At 38.1% G+C, this 16,546-nt stretch overlaps 1 long non-coding RNA gene across 1 annotated transcript; it reads left to right on the plus strand.

Annotated features, from left to right (window-relative positions):
• The first annotated feature begins 9,362 nt into the window (after positions 1-9,362).
• On the plus strand, positions 9,363-11,500 carry LOC120304730. The gene is made up of 3 exons (XR_005555809.1): positions 9,363-9,864; positions 11,002-11,122; positions 11,427-11,500. It is a non-coding gene; the product is annotated as an uncharacterized LOC120304730 (long non-coding RNA).
• Positions 11,501-16,546: the final 5,046 nt, after the last annotated feature.

The following is a 16,546-nucleotide window of genomic DNA, read 5'->3' on the forward strand; positions in this document are numbered from 1 at the left end:
AGGAGCCTATCACTATTGGTACTACCCTTGCTTGCTTTTGCCACAGTCTTTCTATTTCTATTTGTAGGTCTTTGTAGTTTGTTATCTTCTCCAGTTCTTTCTCGTCTATTCTGCTGTCTCCAGGCACTGCCATGTCCACTATCCAGACTATTTTGTCTTTCTTATCGACAATTGTTAAGTCTGGGGTTTTATATTGGCAGGTGCTTGTCTGTTTGAATTCTTGAAGGTGTCCCAAAGCAGTTTAATTTTTATCATTTTCTATGACTTTCTCTATTTTATGATCCCACACCAGTTTTTGCTTACAGGCAGAATATATTTTTTGCAGATCTTCCAATGCACCATTGTTTGCTACTTTGTCATCCGCTGCTTGTAATCAGTCCTGTGCAATTTTCTTGCAACAGCTTACCAAGTGGTCCACTGTTTCCTTCAGCTCTTTGCATAGGCGGCACTTTACTGTCTGTTGCTGTCTTCCCTCAATTTTGAACTTTGTATGCCAATTTTTGTCCTTAAGGCTTGGTCTTGTGCAGCCAGAATTAGTCCCTCGGTCTCTTTCTTCAATTTTCCTGCTCTTAGCCATTGCCAGGTGTTATTGTTATCTGCTTTCCCCGCTATTTTTTTCATGTATTGGCCATGTAGTGCTTTGTCTTCCCATGCCTCTATTCTGTTCTTCATTTGGTCTTTCTTGTATGCCAGTTTGGTCTCTCCAGTAGTTAGTAAGCCTTCCTGATATACTAATTTCAGTGCATCTTCATCATTGTTCTTCAGATATTCTTCCAAAGCCATTTTTTCTTCTTCAACCATCTGATGTACTTGTAGCATTCCACGCCACCTATTTGCCTTGGTAGATAAAGTCTATCAATGTCACTGCGTGGATGAAGGGCATGATTCATTGTCATTATTTTTCTGGTCTGCCTATCCATTGCTTTTAGTTCTGTTTGAGTCCAGTCCACTATTCAGCTGTGTACCTAATGACTGGAATTGCCCAGGTGTTGATTGCCTTTATGGTATTTCCTCCATTGAGTTTGGACTTTAAGATCTTCTTCACTCTCTTGATGTATTCACCTCTAATCTTTTTCTTGACTTCAGTGTGTTTGATGTTGTCAGCTTGAAGGATACCCAAGTATTTGTAGTACTCTTCCTCATCCAGACTCTTAATGTTATTTTCGTGGGGCATCTTGATTCCTTCAGTTTTCACTATTTTTCCTTGTTTGATAGTAAGTGTGGCACATTTGTCCAAGCCAAACTCCATTACGATATCTTGGCTATATATACGGACAGTGTTGAGCAGCGATTCTATTTCAGATGATGTTTTTCCATACAGCTTCAGATCATCCATATAAAGGGGGTGGGATAGTCTGGCAGATGTTTTTGATGTTTGATAGCCATGTCCTGAGTTATTCAGTATTGTTGACAGAGGAAACAGTGCAATAACAAATAGTAATGGTGATAATGAATCTCCTTGAAATATTCATCTCTTGATATTAACCTCTCCCAGCCTCTCACCATTGATCTGCAACTGTGTCTTCCATTGTGCAATCGATCTTTGCACAAATTTTCTGATGTTTCTACTGACTCCTGTTATTTATGCTAGGGAGGGGGGCAGCACTTTATTATCCAATCATGTGGTCAGAGAGTCAAATGCCTTTTTGTAGTCAATCCATGCCACATTCATGTTGGTCTTCCTTCTCTTGCATTTTTCCAAGATCATTTTGTCTATTAGGAGTTGATCTTTTGTTCCTCTGCTATTGGGGCGGTTTCCTTTCTGCTCAGGTGGAAAGAGATTGTTTTCAACTAGATGCTGTTGCACTGCATCAGCTACTACACCAGTTATTAATTTGAAAGTTGTTGGTAAGCAGGTAATTGGCCTGTAGTTACCTGGTGTTGCCCCTTTTGCTGGATTTTTCATTATTAGGTAGGTTTTCCCAGTTGTTAGCCAGTTTTCAATTTCTCCTCCTTGTAGTATATTGTTGAACTGCTTGGCAATGAGTGGGTGTATAACAGTTAGATGTTTCAACCTAAACCCATGCAGTTCATCTTCACCTGGTGCTGACCAATTTTATTTTCTTTGCTCTTTTTTTCTTAACCATTTTTTGTTGTTATTACTAGTTCTTTCATTTCAACTTCTGTTTTTATTTGCATCCACCTCTTTTTAAACCAAGCCGCATCCCTTGTTGTATGTTCGTTTGGGTATCCCTATCTGCTTCCAGAAACCTGCACTGTTCTTCTTCCTGTCAGGTACGGACTGATTTCCTTGCAGTTTCTCCATGGATGGATTGGTAGAAACGTTTCTGATTGGATTGAAATTGGAGGTTCTGCCTATAGTTTGCAATTCGAGCTTCATATCGACTGATTTTCCTGGCTATAGCTGTTATTTGTTGCTTTATTATTTCCAGTGCTTCCTTGATCTTCCTTGTTTCTAATTGGTATTTCTTGATTAGGTATTCTTTGGTCTTCTTGTTCTTCAGCTTCTTTTCTTTCATCTGTTCTAGCTTGCTTGCATCTGATCTTAACTTGCTGATCTTATTTTCTAGTCTAACCTTCCATTTTTTTCTGGTGCACTGTTTGTTTGTTTTTCTTTTTTGTTGATTTTGCATCCCAGGTATTCTGTTATAACTGCAGCTGTGCTGTACATTAGTTGTGGGTATTTTGTTCTGCATTGTGCAATGGAATGGTGCTTTGTGATTTGATATGCGTATGTTGCATCTTTTAATGCGTTGTGCTAGCTTGTTTCTTTGTACAAGCTTCATGCCGTGCAGTCCTTATTTCTGTTGTTTTGTGCTGGTTCTAGATGCTCAGTTATTCTCTTGTTTCATTCTTTTTATTTCTTTAGTTAGAGGGTTTTGGTCTTCCTGAGGTAGAGGTGCCTGGTTTCCAAATGAGAACAGTTGTCTATCTCTGCTAGATTCCTTCACTGCCAACTCCCCCTGGTTTGCCTCTACATTCTGAATTACTTCTGGTAAGGCTTTGATTTCTTGCCCTGGGTAAACCTTTGCAGTTCGTCCAATTCTGTTTCTGTGAATATTTTATTTCGTGTTATAAATCGGCGTTGATCTGCTAGTCTCTGTTCTGTTATTTCTGCTTCTGGATGTTGTTCTTTCCAGAACTGGTGCATTCGTTTTAGATATCCTCTTCTTGTTGGACTTGATCTGTAGTACCAGATCATTATTTCTTTGTTTTCCATCACTGTGTATCTGCGACGGGTAAACACCTTTTCTTCCAGTAGTTCTGCAGCTGCTGGCCCTGGTTGCTCAGGCAACCATCCTGAGGCCTTTTAACAGCCTATTTTTCCAAATAATCCAGGAACTGCACTCACCCGAGATCTAGCGCTGACCTTGTTAACCCGGCGATGTCCGAGCCGGTATTGCATTTCTGTCAATTTATGTCTCACCATATTTTTTTATGGGAGAGACACTCTTTGTCTGACTCCTCTGATGAGACCTGTCCAGTATGGTTGAACCTCTGGCATAGCTCTCATCTTCCTCAGAGTACACAAGCCCCACAACCATGTCAAGGTAGTGCCTCACTGGGGGTTTATTATTATTATTATTATTATTATTAAGGTCAGGAGATCAACCTTTGCCCATATTGTAATTTTGTGAGCACAAGTCAAACCCCATTTGATGGCACTTAATTAACTAATTGAGTCAGTTTGGTGTACCAGTTAAGGCATACATAAGGAAACCACAGACTGTAGATTCTAGTTCTGCTTTGGGCAAGAAGCTAGCTGGATGACCTTGAGCCAGTCATTTCTCTCAGTCCAAAGAAGGATCCAATGGTAAAACATTTCTGAAAATCCTTGCCAAGAAAACTACAGGGATTCTCCAGGAGATCTCTGAGAATTAGACATGTTTGGATGAAATAAAAATAGATATTATGGCTCTTCTGATGGACAGACATTTCAGCAAATCTTCTTTAAGCATGTGTCTACCTGTCCTCACCTGAACCTTGAGTCAGCCAAGTATGGGCTTAGGTAATCTGCTACTAGAGTATTTTTGTGGTTGCTTGATCACATCTTCAGTCATCCTATGCAGACAAAGTGGGTTGCATTGATGGAAATGGAGGAGGCACAGGAGAGAGTGAAAAGTGCCCCTGCAAGCAGACCACCATTGAGGGCTGAACGATCTGCAAAAAAGGCGCAGTCAAAATGGCGGTCGGTCCGAATGCTCCAGGGGGTTCCCTGGAGTGATCCGAAGCTCCGTGTGGAGCCAAGAGCCCTTCCACCAACCCCACTAGCTGGAAACTTAATTTTGGAAGGTCTGTGAGGGGAACCTGCTTTAATGAGCAAATGGCTCGTCTTTGGTCGCCAGAGGCTTCAGCGGCACCCAAAATGGCGGCTGCAACTTGCCGGCCGTTAGGGAAGCTGTCTGAAGCCATGTGAGGTAAATGGCTCATTTTCAGTTCTTGGAGAGTTCGGCGGCACCCAAAATGGCAGCCGCGACTTGCCGGCCATTGGGGAAGCTGCCTGAAGCCTCATGGGGTCATTTACACTGAGGAAGTGGTCCCAGAAGCAGCACAAGGGGTCCCATGAATGAGGGTAGAAGGAAAGGAAGTCACCCAGAGCCCTGGGGAAGGAAAAAAAAACAGCTGTAGTCACCCCCCCCAACCAAGCCTCAGATCGTCCGATCTGAGGCAGCGCTGATCTCAGCGCTTCTGGAAGAGAGATGGGGTGTGAGGAGAGGATCAAAGAATCCACCAACCTGCCGAATTTGAAAGGTAAGAGGAGAATCCAACAATGGAAAAACTATCTGCTAGCTAGTTAAATAGAGACTATTGAAATCAGAGAGCCAAACCTGACACGTCTTCAAGAGCTTGAGACCAAGTCCGGACTGTGTCTCCTAGCAATAGGGGGCGTGTCACGTTTGGCTAACTTGGTCTCAAGAGCAGGCAGACAGAGAAAACCCATTGGTGGATTCTCCATCTCCTGTACTGGAGAACAGTTGTGCAACTTTTCCGAACTTCGATTACAAATTTGGATGATCACTCTTCCATTGTTTTTCAGTCCATTACTTTCAATATTTTATCAGTATTTAGATATGCTGTGTGTGTGTGTGTGTGTATGTGTGTGTGTGTATCTATCAATCAGTCTATATAAGGAGTTTTAAATAGTGGTTAGAGTATTGGCTTAGCAATCCTACTTTAGGCATGACTGGTTGAGGAGTTCTATGAGAGTTCAGGTATGATTTTTCACAATAGGTCAATCCACAAATAATTGCATTAGACATTGACTCAAGAAATTATATAAATGGAATTGAATCTATGTGATGAATTCACCTTTGAGTGTTTGGCTCTGAGCCGTATGTAAAAATATGTGATCCTTACTTTGCCAAATCTTATTTGCCATCTTGATATTTTTTTTAACGTTGGAGGTAAAACATTTCCTGAAAAGAAACCTCAGCAGAAGATCACATTCATGACTGACCACATTATCAATGATCATGAGAAAAATAACATGGCTTGCCGTCTATTGTCATCAAGAGACCATAAAATTAAAGAATTGAAAAATGAAGTGGCTTTTCTGAGGAATAAATTGGAGACCTTTGCTATGGAAAATACAATCTTGAAGCGTCTTCTCAGGACATCTGAGGAAGAAGAGCGCAGGGATTCTAAGAAGCTGAGAGAGGTTCAGGCGGAACTCTTAAAAACAACGGACACCTTATTGACTTTCCAGAAACTTTCTGAAGACAAGAAACATGGAGAGAGAGGAGAACCTTGTCCTAAATTAACATCACTTCCCCCAAAATTGGAAGCCAGTGATAAGAGAATCCAGGTAATATGCAACGTACATTGCTTAGAACAACCTAGCTGGGCCCTGTGAGACCCCTATAAAGAAATGCATTAAGAAACAAGAACAGCTTCCTCAAAGCTCTATTTTACAAGGAAATCTATTCGTATTCAGATTTTTAAATATTTATCCAGCAATTAGAGACATAAATGTGCTGCATTAGGTTTCCCACTTCAGTTCTTTGAGAGTTTCTTATTTGCTGGAAGAGATCATAATTTCAAACGTCATTGTTAGAATACTTTTTCCCAAGCTTTACCAATAATAGTGATAATAGTGATAGGCGGTGACCAGTCTAGGTTTAATTTCCTGACACAGACTAGCTTGTCCAGCTGTATGACTTTTTACCAATGACTTCTTTCTTCAGTCCATCTCTAGGAAAATAGATGCAATAGGATCTTTTGGTATAATGCCAGCTTTTTACAAACCTTGTATCAATCCTGAAAGAAAAGGAGTAGCTGCACAAATATGCAGTGAGGAAGATTTTGGTAATAAATTTTCATATCCATTAATGAAATCAAAATTTCAAGGTATAAAAAGACATTATTGAAAAATAAGAATGTAGGAAAACAAGAAGATTATAAATAGACTAGTTGGAATTGTGTATTAAAATTGATATGGGCAGGCTAGCTAAGCTAATTACTGATAAATCTTAGTTTCACCACATGATCCTAGATGGATGTTGAAAAACACTACTGGGGTGTTTTGAGTGGATGTTGGACAAAACTTCTTGCTCTTCACACTTCCTTTCATTTCTGTACATTAGGCTTAGTTTTATAGAAAATTGAGATTTTTTGTAAAAATGACTCTTCTTTAATTAGTCGGTTGATGACATTGGCCTAATCAGCACGTTGAAAATTATATATTGGCTAAACATATCGGACTTAGCATCATACCAAGCCAAAAAATAAAGCATATTATGGCTTTATTAGAATTGAAATGAACAAGTTTTTACTCTTGTCTTCTTCTCTTCCTCCTCCTCCTCCACATTATAATACATATTTAATACTGTTTGCACAAAAATAAGACCCAGTCTTATATATTTTTTGTCTCAGAAAGAGGCATTACGTTTTATTTGCAGGGGATGCCTTATTTTTTTCCCTGAAAACTGCCTCGCCTTGCCGTGGCATCACAAACATCCCTGTCAAGCAAAATCCTGGGTGTCTGCTCATCCACTGCATGTCAGTGCTGCTGCCACCAGTATAGGTGGGGGGAGGGGAGAGATGCCCCCTGTGCCCCACACCCACTTAATTCAGGGTCCCCTCAGCCAAGTCTTCCACACCCCACCACCTGCCTTGCCTCTTAGAAATCCAGGCCTAATCAGTACAGATGCCGAGGGGTAAACGGAGAAAAGCTGATTCATCAGATTTATTTTTTTAAAAAAAGACAGGCAGTGATTCCCTTTCTTCCGTATGGAAACTTGAAGAGCTGCGGCACAGGTTTCTTCAGCAGCAAGCTAAGCATGGCACTTCAGGCCTTTATATACAAACCACACCCAAAGGCGTGAAGTGGCCCCTGATTCTTCTGTCCTGGGCCCCTTCCACCGCCTCATCTTCTTTCTGATCAGTGCCAGCATCATTCCCAATGACTACATGGGGGTGTCTGTTGTCTTCTTGGCCACCATTCCCAAGCAGTGTTGCCAAGTGCCTGCTAACACCAACCTGAGCATGGTGTGGCTCAATGCTAGCATCCCCCTGGATAAACACGGTGGGCAGCAGGTGTAGTTCCAGTGCAGCAGCTACTGCCTCAAGGCCCTGCTCAACTTCTGTACCAGGAACCTGGAGCCTAGGCACGATGTCACTCTCAGTCATTATCACAGAGGTAGGCAGGAGCTAGCTCACTTTTGGAGCCTTGGAGACGTGGCAGGGGAGGCTTGCATCGCCTGGTCACAGCGCAAGCCATGGGACAGTTGGCAGTGGAGGTGGAGATGGCAGATGCTGCTGGACAGGTGATCTGCAGAGGGAAGAGGGGTGGCCAAGACCGAAGAAAATTCCTCCAGAGGTGCATGTGGCTCTCGCACAGCATTCCTCCCTGGCTCTGAAACGGCAGGAAAGGTGACCGAGCCTCCCCCACACATGCTCCATAGCATGGCAGTCTGGCTCAGAAGGGGATTGAAACCGAAAGGCAGGTGGGCAGAATAGGCAGGTTGCCAAGAAAGGAGTGGCCTGACTGCAGGGACCCTGAGATGCACGGCTGCAGGGCATGTGGGCAGCTCCACCTGCCTCTCCTCACCTCGTGGCGGCAGCACCAATGAAATCTGGATGGAGTGTCTTGACTAGGGCTTAATTTTTGGGGTAGGGCTTATATTAGGGGCATGCATGAAAATCAGGCTAGGGCTCTTTTTCAGAATAGATCTTATTTTTTGGAAAACACAGTATATACTTTGTTAAAGTCATAACTATTTTGTATCAATATATTTGGAAGGACCTTTAAGGTCAAATTGAATTAATGGTTTATGAATTGTAAAAATTTATAAAAAACCTGATAAAAAAACTTCACAGTTCCAGGAAAAAAGCATATGTATCCTTCAGGAAGAATTTGGCCAAATTATGCATTAGCAAAGAATTAAAATACAGATAAATAAAATGAGATACTGGGGGGAGTTATGCAGTGAAATGTATCATCTCTGAAGATCTGACATTAATACAATAAACTATATTATCAACATCAATTTAATAATGCATTTGTTTAGGAAAGAGAACGAGAACTAAGCATAACAGATATTTATGCAGAAGAGATGCGGAAACGTCAGCCAGAGAAAGGTGATTCCTCTTCTTCTCCAAAAGGTAGCACAGAGTTTGTTTCAGATTTTATTGTGAAATAAAAATATGATAATTCTTTTGACTCATCAAAAAATATTTCAAATCCTGGTTTAGTTTGCAGCAAAGTATTAGTCACAGGCAAATTATATATATGTCAAATTTATATAGCGTACCTGCCCATCACACTAGAACTACCTATAGTACAACATCCCAGTATAGCTATTTGCATTAGTATCTAATAAAATACAATACAAGTCATATGAAAGCATAAGAATTAAATCACTTCAAACATGCCAGTAAAATATCACTTGCCTTTCACTGATGTCAGTCATGAATGTGTCGTGTTTATTTATTTATTTTTGACTTTTCATAGTTGTTAAAATCAGCCAAGCAATACGAGGAAAGATCAGCCTAAAACCCAGGACTCTTGGGAAGCGTGAACCTGAAGGAAGTCGAATGACCTTCCACGAGGTATGGAATAGCTGAACAAGCCTTTTATGGTTCTTAACTTCTGATTGTTTGTAAGTTTTGGTTCTGCTGATTTGCCATCTTCTTGTAACATGCATCTTCTACTCTTTTTTTTTTTTTTTTTTTTTGCAGAAAATCTATTACTATGTTATAAACATAACTTTGTTGCCAAAAAGGAAGCTCAGGGATGCAATTTGAAAATTTCTTATTGCATTAATAGGAAATTCTTGGGATAGTTAAGAAAATGTTTTAAGACATGGGATAATGTGTGGATTGTGATAATATTTTATACTGATCCATGGTTTGATTCTGGTTTGCTGAAGAAATAATGTCTAGTTCGCCCAAAATGCCAAAAGGACAACCATAAAAAAAGTCAAAGCAATTCTCCAAACAAAGCCATTTCTGATTCACTTGCATGCCCAGTGAGGAAGTTCAGGGAAGGTTTTGGCCTAGCTGCCATCTTTTTGAGGAAGTGGCACGCTGCAAGTTCTGAGTCTATTATGTTATGTCCTGGGCAGGAGGCTGCAGAAGGCCCGGGCAGACCATGTGATTGCCTGGGTCTAGACAGGCTGTCTCCAGCCTTGTGAGCATGTGCAAGGTGGGAGACTAGCCCTGCATTGATTGGCTGATGCTGTCCCTGCAAGGGAAGTATAAAAGAGCCAGCGCCATTTTGTTTGCTGTTCTGCTCTGTTAGTGAGCTCAACAAAGAAGTTGTGTTTTGTTACTCCTGCCTCGCTTCGATGTCTCTGATTCTAAACCAGAACATATTAACTGTTGGAAATTCCTTAAAATATGGATTTGGCAACAGACATGGTGATCCTACAGAAATAGGAACTGGAAATGACTATATTATAGGTAGGATTTTAAATGAACTCTCCAAAGCCTTTGATTATATTTGTCGTTTTTAATGGCTTATAATAGCTTTGACTGAATTTTGTGTGTTGCCCAGTCACATGCACGAGAAGGACAGCTTTATAAATATATTAAAGAAATAAATAAAATATAACAGCAGTACTCTTCCTCTCTCTTTCCTGGCTATTCTTATTGTGCTAGGAATGGTTGCTTCTTTCCTCCCTTAATAACTTTGTCCTTCTTTTGAGCAGGGTCTTGGGGACTCTGTTTATAAAGGTAGTCAGAGTGATATCTATATACTATTAAAGCTCTCTGGTTTGTCTCTGTGTAAGCTTTAAATGGTCAAAACTGTGTCATACAGCAATCATTTTTAAACCAAGATACCTAAAATGGGCTTATTTACACTGCAAAATCTGGAACCCATGGCTTCTGTGGAATTGAAGTTAGGCAAAATTTATATACCATTTTATGACATAAAATTATCATAAGACATATTAGGACATAATACAAAATGTCACAAAATATTTCCTTTGGTCAAATGCTGATCTTTGACCATGCTATATAGTTCAACATTTCAATACCTCCATGAATTTTTAACAACTTTTCTAGTGAAGACAGTACATTAGGAGCTCTGTTATGTTCAAGGCATTGAAGAAAGTGGTAAGGTGATATCTCTGAAAAAATGACCCAATGGCTTATGGATTCTCTGGCATTAACTGTATAGGACAAGGAAGTTCTCATTTCAAGTCCATCTTCACTCACAATGCCTTAGGCAACTTTGGTATTTAGTGACTATCAAATCAAATCAAATTAATAACCTGGATTGGAGAAAATATGGAAGTTTTGAAGAAAAAGTGAGATATACATCTAAGAAATAAATAAAATAAAACTTTAATTTATTTATATTTCCCTAACTTGGATTATCATTTTAATCTATGTTAATGCAATATTGGGAGAGTTTAGATAGATACAGTACTTTATTAGACAGAGTAAAATGAAACGAAGGATGAGGACTATAGATAAGTCTGCAGTTGATATGGAAGAGAGGCTACTAATGGAGATGTAATGACACTTTATCACTTACACAGGTAAAAGGTAACATGCATTTATAGCTATATGCTTTTTTCTGTGACCTTTCAGGAATTGAAAGCCAACGCAGGTGTGGAAGCATTATACATCATTGGTAAAAAAACTGAGCTTCAAACAGGAGTTCATCTCCCTGAAATATCACCAGCGGACATTTCAAACAGGACATTCATGGGTAAAAACCATAGTTCACTATAAATATTGAACTGTAAAGATAATAGAACATACCTTTTCCTTAAGGATTCAAACATAGTGGCCTCATGCTTTGTTTAAAACTGCTCTGTGTTGCTGTGAACAATGTCTATTTTTCAGAAGAAATCCAGAATTTGGCATGTTTCTTGGAGAAATTATTTAAACTGAAAGCGCCAATTTAAATAATTTGTGACGCTTGATAGAATAATGTGCTTTTGTTACTGTTGTTTGTCTAAGTGATAATGCATATTCCTAAATAGTTATTGTTGAAATAACGTTTTTTGCAGGATTACAAAGTGAAGAGAATGGCTCAAGGGTAGAAAAAAACATCCAGGATGAAAACAGAGAAAGGCAGAAGAGCAGGAGAGAAAGGCAAGGGTTGGACTTATTCAAAGAAGAGTTTAATGAATTAAAGGCTGGACCATTATTTTTTTCTATAAATCATGTTATGTCCCAAGTAAACAATTTGGAAGATCTTGCAATGGAAAAACAGGAAAACAAAGAAGATAAGGAAGCAAAAGAAGAAAATTTGCATCAGGGATATCCCTCAACTGATCCCTTAAGCAACCCAAGGATCTTTTTAGGAGATTATGAGCCCTCATTTACCAAATTTCAAAATGAGAGACCAAAAAACAACCCTTCACCTCCTGTTGAAGAAAACAGGCCGAAGATTCCACCAGAAAAGAAAAGGCTTCTGTTGGAAAAACTATTTGGTCGAAACCGCATTTTAAATAACAAATGATGGCTGGGATTCCAGTCAAGCGGATAGATATTAGATAATAATCAGAGAATATTAGAACTAGGACATATTAGAGTGTAGATAGAGGATAGTATTAGAACTAGGATATATTAGATAGTAGGTATTAGATAGTATTAGAACTAAGTGATATTAGCTAGTAGATATTAGTATTAGAACTAGGATATATTAGATAGTGGATATTAGCATTAGAATATATTATATAGTAGATATTATATAGTGTTAAAACTAATCAATATTAGGTATTACTAGTGTTAGAATGAAGATAGATAGTAGATAATAGAATTAAGTGATATTAGCTAGTAGATATTAGTATTAGAACTAGGATATATTACATAGTGGATATTAGTATTAGAATATATTATAGATAGTAGTTATTAGATAATATGAAGACTAGGAGATATTAGAAGTTTCTATAGTTACTATTGCAATAAGCATCACAAAAAACTTTTGTTAATTTTTTGCACATTTTTATAAAACATATATTAAAGGAATTTTGAAAAAGATGTTTTATGACATGCTTATCAATCAAATCTTATCAAATAAGAATTTCTTGAAGCATCTTTCTTTCCTACTTGAAATGAATAAAGGAGAATATTTTTTGCAGCTTATAGTCAGTGATGCTGTTTCACCACACGAGGGAGCCCAAAACTGTAATCTAATTATATTTACTAGACCAATTGGATTTAATGTTATAAACTTAATTTTAAAATTTTAGCTATGTTTTAGGGCAATGGTTACACATAAAAGAAATGAAAGAAGATTATCAGGAGAAGCTGAGCTTTCAAGTGCTTTTTTGGATGAATATATAAAAACAAATGAAGTAATTCAGGCAATGGGAACAAAGCTTGAACTGTACTCTAACCATTGAGCCATGGTGACACAGTGGTGTCGCAGGATTAATGTTCTCTCATGCCATGCTGTCATTTTACAAATGAGTTAAATGGTGTATTTTGCAGCAAAAAGTGTAAGTCACAGGCAAATTTATTTATATATATGTCAAATTTATATAGCATATCTGCCCATCACACTAGAACTACCTATAGTTTAACATCCCATTATAGCTATTTGTATTAGTATCTAGTAAAATGCAATAAAAGCAATATGAAAGCGTGAAAATTAAATCACTTCAAACATGTTAGTAAAATATCACTTGAATGTGTCATGTTTATTTATTTTTGATGTTTCATAGTTGTTAAAGTCAGCAAAGCAATCCAGGGAAATATCAGCCTGAAACCCAGAACTCTTCGGAAGCGTGAGCCTGAAGGAAGTCCGCTGAGCTTCCACGAGGTATGAAACAGCTGAAAAATCCTTTTATCATTCTTAACTTCTGATGATTTGTAAGTTTTGGTTCCGCTGATAATTTCCCTCTTGTAACATGAATCTTCTACTCTTTTTTTGCAGACAATTTATTACTATGTTACAAACGTAATTTTGTTTTCAGAAAGGAAGCTCAGGGATGCAACTTGAAAATTTCTTATTGTATTAATAGGAAATTCTTGGGATAATGTGTGGATTGTGATACTATTTTATACTGATCCATGTTTTGATCCTGGTTTGCTGAAGAAATAATGTCTAGTTCGCTCAAAATGCCAAAAGGACAACCATAAAAAAATTCAAAGCAATTCTCCAAATAAAGCTATTTCTGATTCACTTGCATGCCCAGTGAGGAAGTTCAGGGAAGGTTTTGGCCTAGCTGCCATCTTTTTGAGGTAGCTTAGCTGCCATCTTTTTGATTCTGTATCATGTAACCCTGAGCATAGCATGTAGATCTGTATGTTAGAATGTTTGGCATTTATTGGGTGAAGTGCTGTCTCCGTAAGAGATGGCTTATGGGTAATGTAGTTTTAGCTGTTAACAGGTCTGTGGGAGGAGTTATTGAGCTCTTTACAGGATATCCTGGCCATGTGCCAGTTTGGAATGCCTTTATCTGAGATAAGCATGGGACCACCAGAGCAGGGCTTTTCAACCTTTTCATCCATTGTACCCCCCCAAAGGAAAAAAGTGATGAAGTACAGGTAGCCTTGGACTTTTCTAGGATGGTCGCGTACCACCTGCCAGGTGCCAATGTACCACAGGTGGTACCTGTACCACTGGTTGAAAAGCCCTGCACCAGAGGACTCAGATGGTCTCATTCCACGTTAGAAATTGGTGTGGAGGGAGTATTAATTTCTTACCTATAAGGATGAACAGATGTATAATATCCAGAAGCAACAACCATAACTGCAAGTATTTCTGAATAAAATGTCTGTTTTATAATCATTCTTATTGAGTTATCTATATGATCTGGAATTACAAAGCAACTTAACTCTGGATCAGAACAGGGAGGCTTCACGTTCTGAGTCTATTAACTGTTGGAAATCCCTTAAATATGGTTTTGTCAGTGGACTTGGTGATCCTACAGAAATAGGGAACTGGAAATGACTATATTATAGGTAGGATTTTAAATGAACTCTCCAAAGCCTTTGATTATATTTGTAGTTTTTAAATGTTTTTAATGGCTTATAATAGCTTTGACTGAATTTTGTGTGTTGCCCAGTCACATGCATGAGACGGATAGCTTTATAAATATGTTAAACAAATAAATAAAATATAACAGCAGTACTCTTCCTCTCTCTTTCCTGACTATTCTTATTGTGCTAGGAATGGTTGCTTCTTTTCTCCCTTAATAACTTTGTCCTTCTTTTGAGCTGGGTCTTGGGGACTCTGTTGATACAGATAGAGTGATATCTGTATACTATTAAAACTCTCTAGTTTGTGTAAACTTTAAATAGGCAAAACAGTATGTCGTAGGGCAATCATTTTTAAACCAAGATACCTGAAATGGGCTTATTTACACTGCAAAATCTGGAACCCATGACTTCTGTGGAATTGAAGTTAGGCAAAATTTATATACCATTTTATAATATAAAATTATCATAAGACATATTAGGACATAGTACAAAATATCACAAAATATTTCTTTTGGTCAAATGCTGATCTTTGACCATGCTATATAGTTCAACATTTCAATATCTCCATGAATTTTTAACAACTTTTCTAGTGAAGACAGTACATTAGAAGCTCTGTTATTGTTCAAGGCATTGAAGAAAATGGTAAGGTGATATCTCTGAAAAAATGACCCAATGGCTTGTGGATTCTCTGGCATTAACTGTATAGGACAAGGAAGTTCTCGTTTTAAGTCCATCTTCACTCACAATACCTTAGGCAACTTTGGTATTTAGTGACTATCAATCAAATCAAATCAAATTAATAACCTGGATTGGAGGAAATATGGAAGTCTTGAAGAAAAAGTGAGATATATATCTAAGAAATAAATAAAATAAAACTTTTATTTATTTATGTTTCCCTAACTTGGATTATCATTTTAATCTATGTTAATGCAATATTGGGAGAGTTTGGATAGATACTTTATTAGACAGAGTAAAATGAAACGAAGGATGAGGACTATAGATCAGTCTGCAATTGATGTCGAAGGGAGGCTACTAATGGAGATTTAATGACATTTTATCACTTACACAGCTAACAGGTAACATACATTTATAGATCTATGCTTTTTTCTGTGACCTTTCAGGAATTGAAAGCCAACGTAGATGTGGAAACATATATCATTGGTAAAAAAAATTGAACCTGAAAGAGGAGTTCATTCCCCTGAAACATTTTAAACAGGACATTCATGGGTAAAAACCATAGTTGACTATAAATATTGAACTGTAAAAAATCACAGAACATACCTTTTGCTTAAGGATTCAAACTTAATGGCATAATGCTTTTTTTAAACTGCTCTATGTTACTGTGAATTATGTCTATTCTTCAGAAGAAATCCAGAATTTGGCATGTTTCTTGGAGAAATTATTTAAACTGAAAGCGCCAATTTAAATAATTTGTGACGCTTGATAGAATAATGTCCTTTTGTTACTGTTGTTTGTCTAAGTGATAATGCATATTCCTAAATAGTTACTGTTGAAATAACATTTTTTACAGGATTACAAAGTGAAGAGAACGGTTCAAGGGTAGGAAAAAACATCCAGGATGAAAACAGAGAAAGGCAGAAGAGCAGGAGAGAAAGGCAAGGGTTGGACTTATTCAAAGAAGAGCTTAATGAATTAAAGGCTGGACCATCATTTTTTTCTATAAGTCATGTTATGCCCAAAGTAAACAATTTTGAAGTTGCAATGGAAAAACAGGAAAACAAAGAAGATAAGGAAGCAAAAGAAGTTGTTTCTGATGAAGTAATAACAGCAATACCATGGCATAGACCATCTATCTTGAAAAAACACTATGTATTTACAGAAGCCAGTGAAAATTTGCATCCGGGATATCCCTCAACTGGTCCCTTAGTCAAACCAAGGATGCCATGCAGTGCAAGACCAAGAAACCAGCAACAAGGTGAATTAACCCACTTTTTGGAAGATCCTGTCACCAATTATGAGCCCTCATTTGCTAAATTTCCAAACGAAAGACCAAAGGACAAGACTTTAACTCCTGGTGAAGAAACCACACCGAAGATACTGCCAGAAAAGAAAAGGCTTCTGTTGGAAAAACTGTTTGGTTCAAATAGCATATTTAACAAATGATGGCTTGTATTATGTTATTCCTATCAAGCGGATAGATATTAGATAATAGAGATCAGAGAGTATTAGAACTAGG

This window comes from Crotalus tigris, unplaced genomic scaffold, assembly GCF_016545835.1.
Source record: "Crotalus tigris isolate CLP2741 ecotype Arizona unplaced genomic scaffold, ASM1654583v1 scf7180000017644.4837335, whole genome shotgun sequence".
Lineage (NCBI taxonomy): Eukaryota > Metazoa > Chordata > Lepidosauria > Squamata > Viperidae > Crotalus > Crotalus tigris.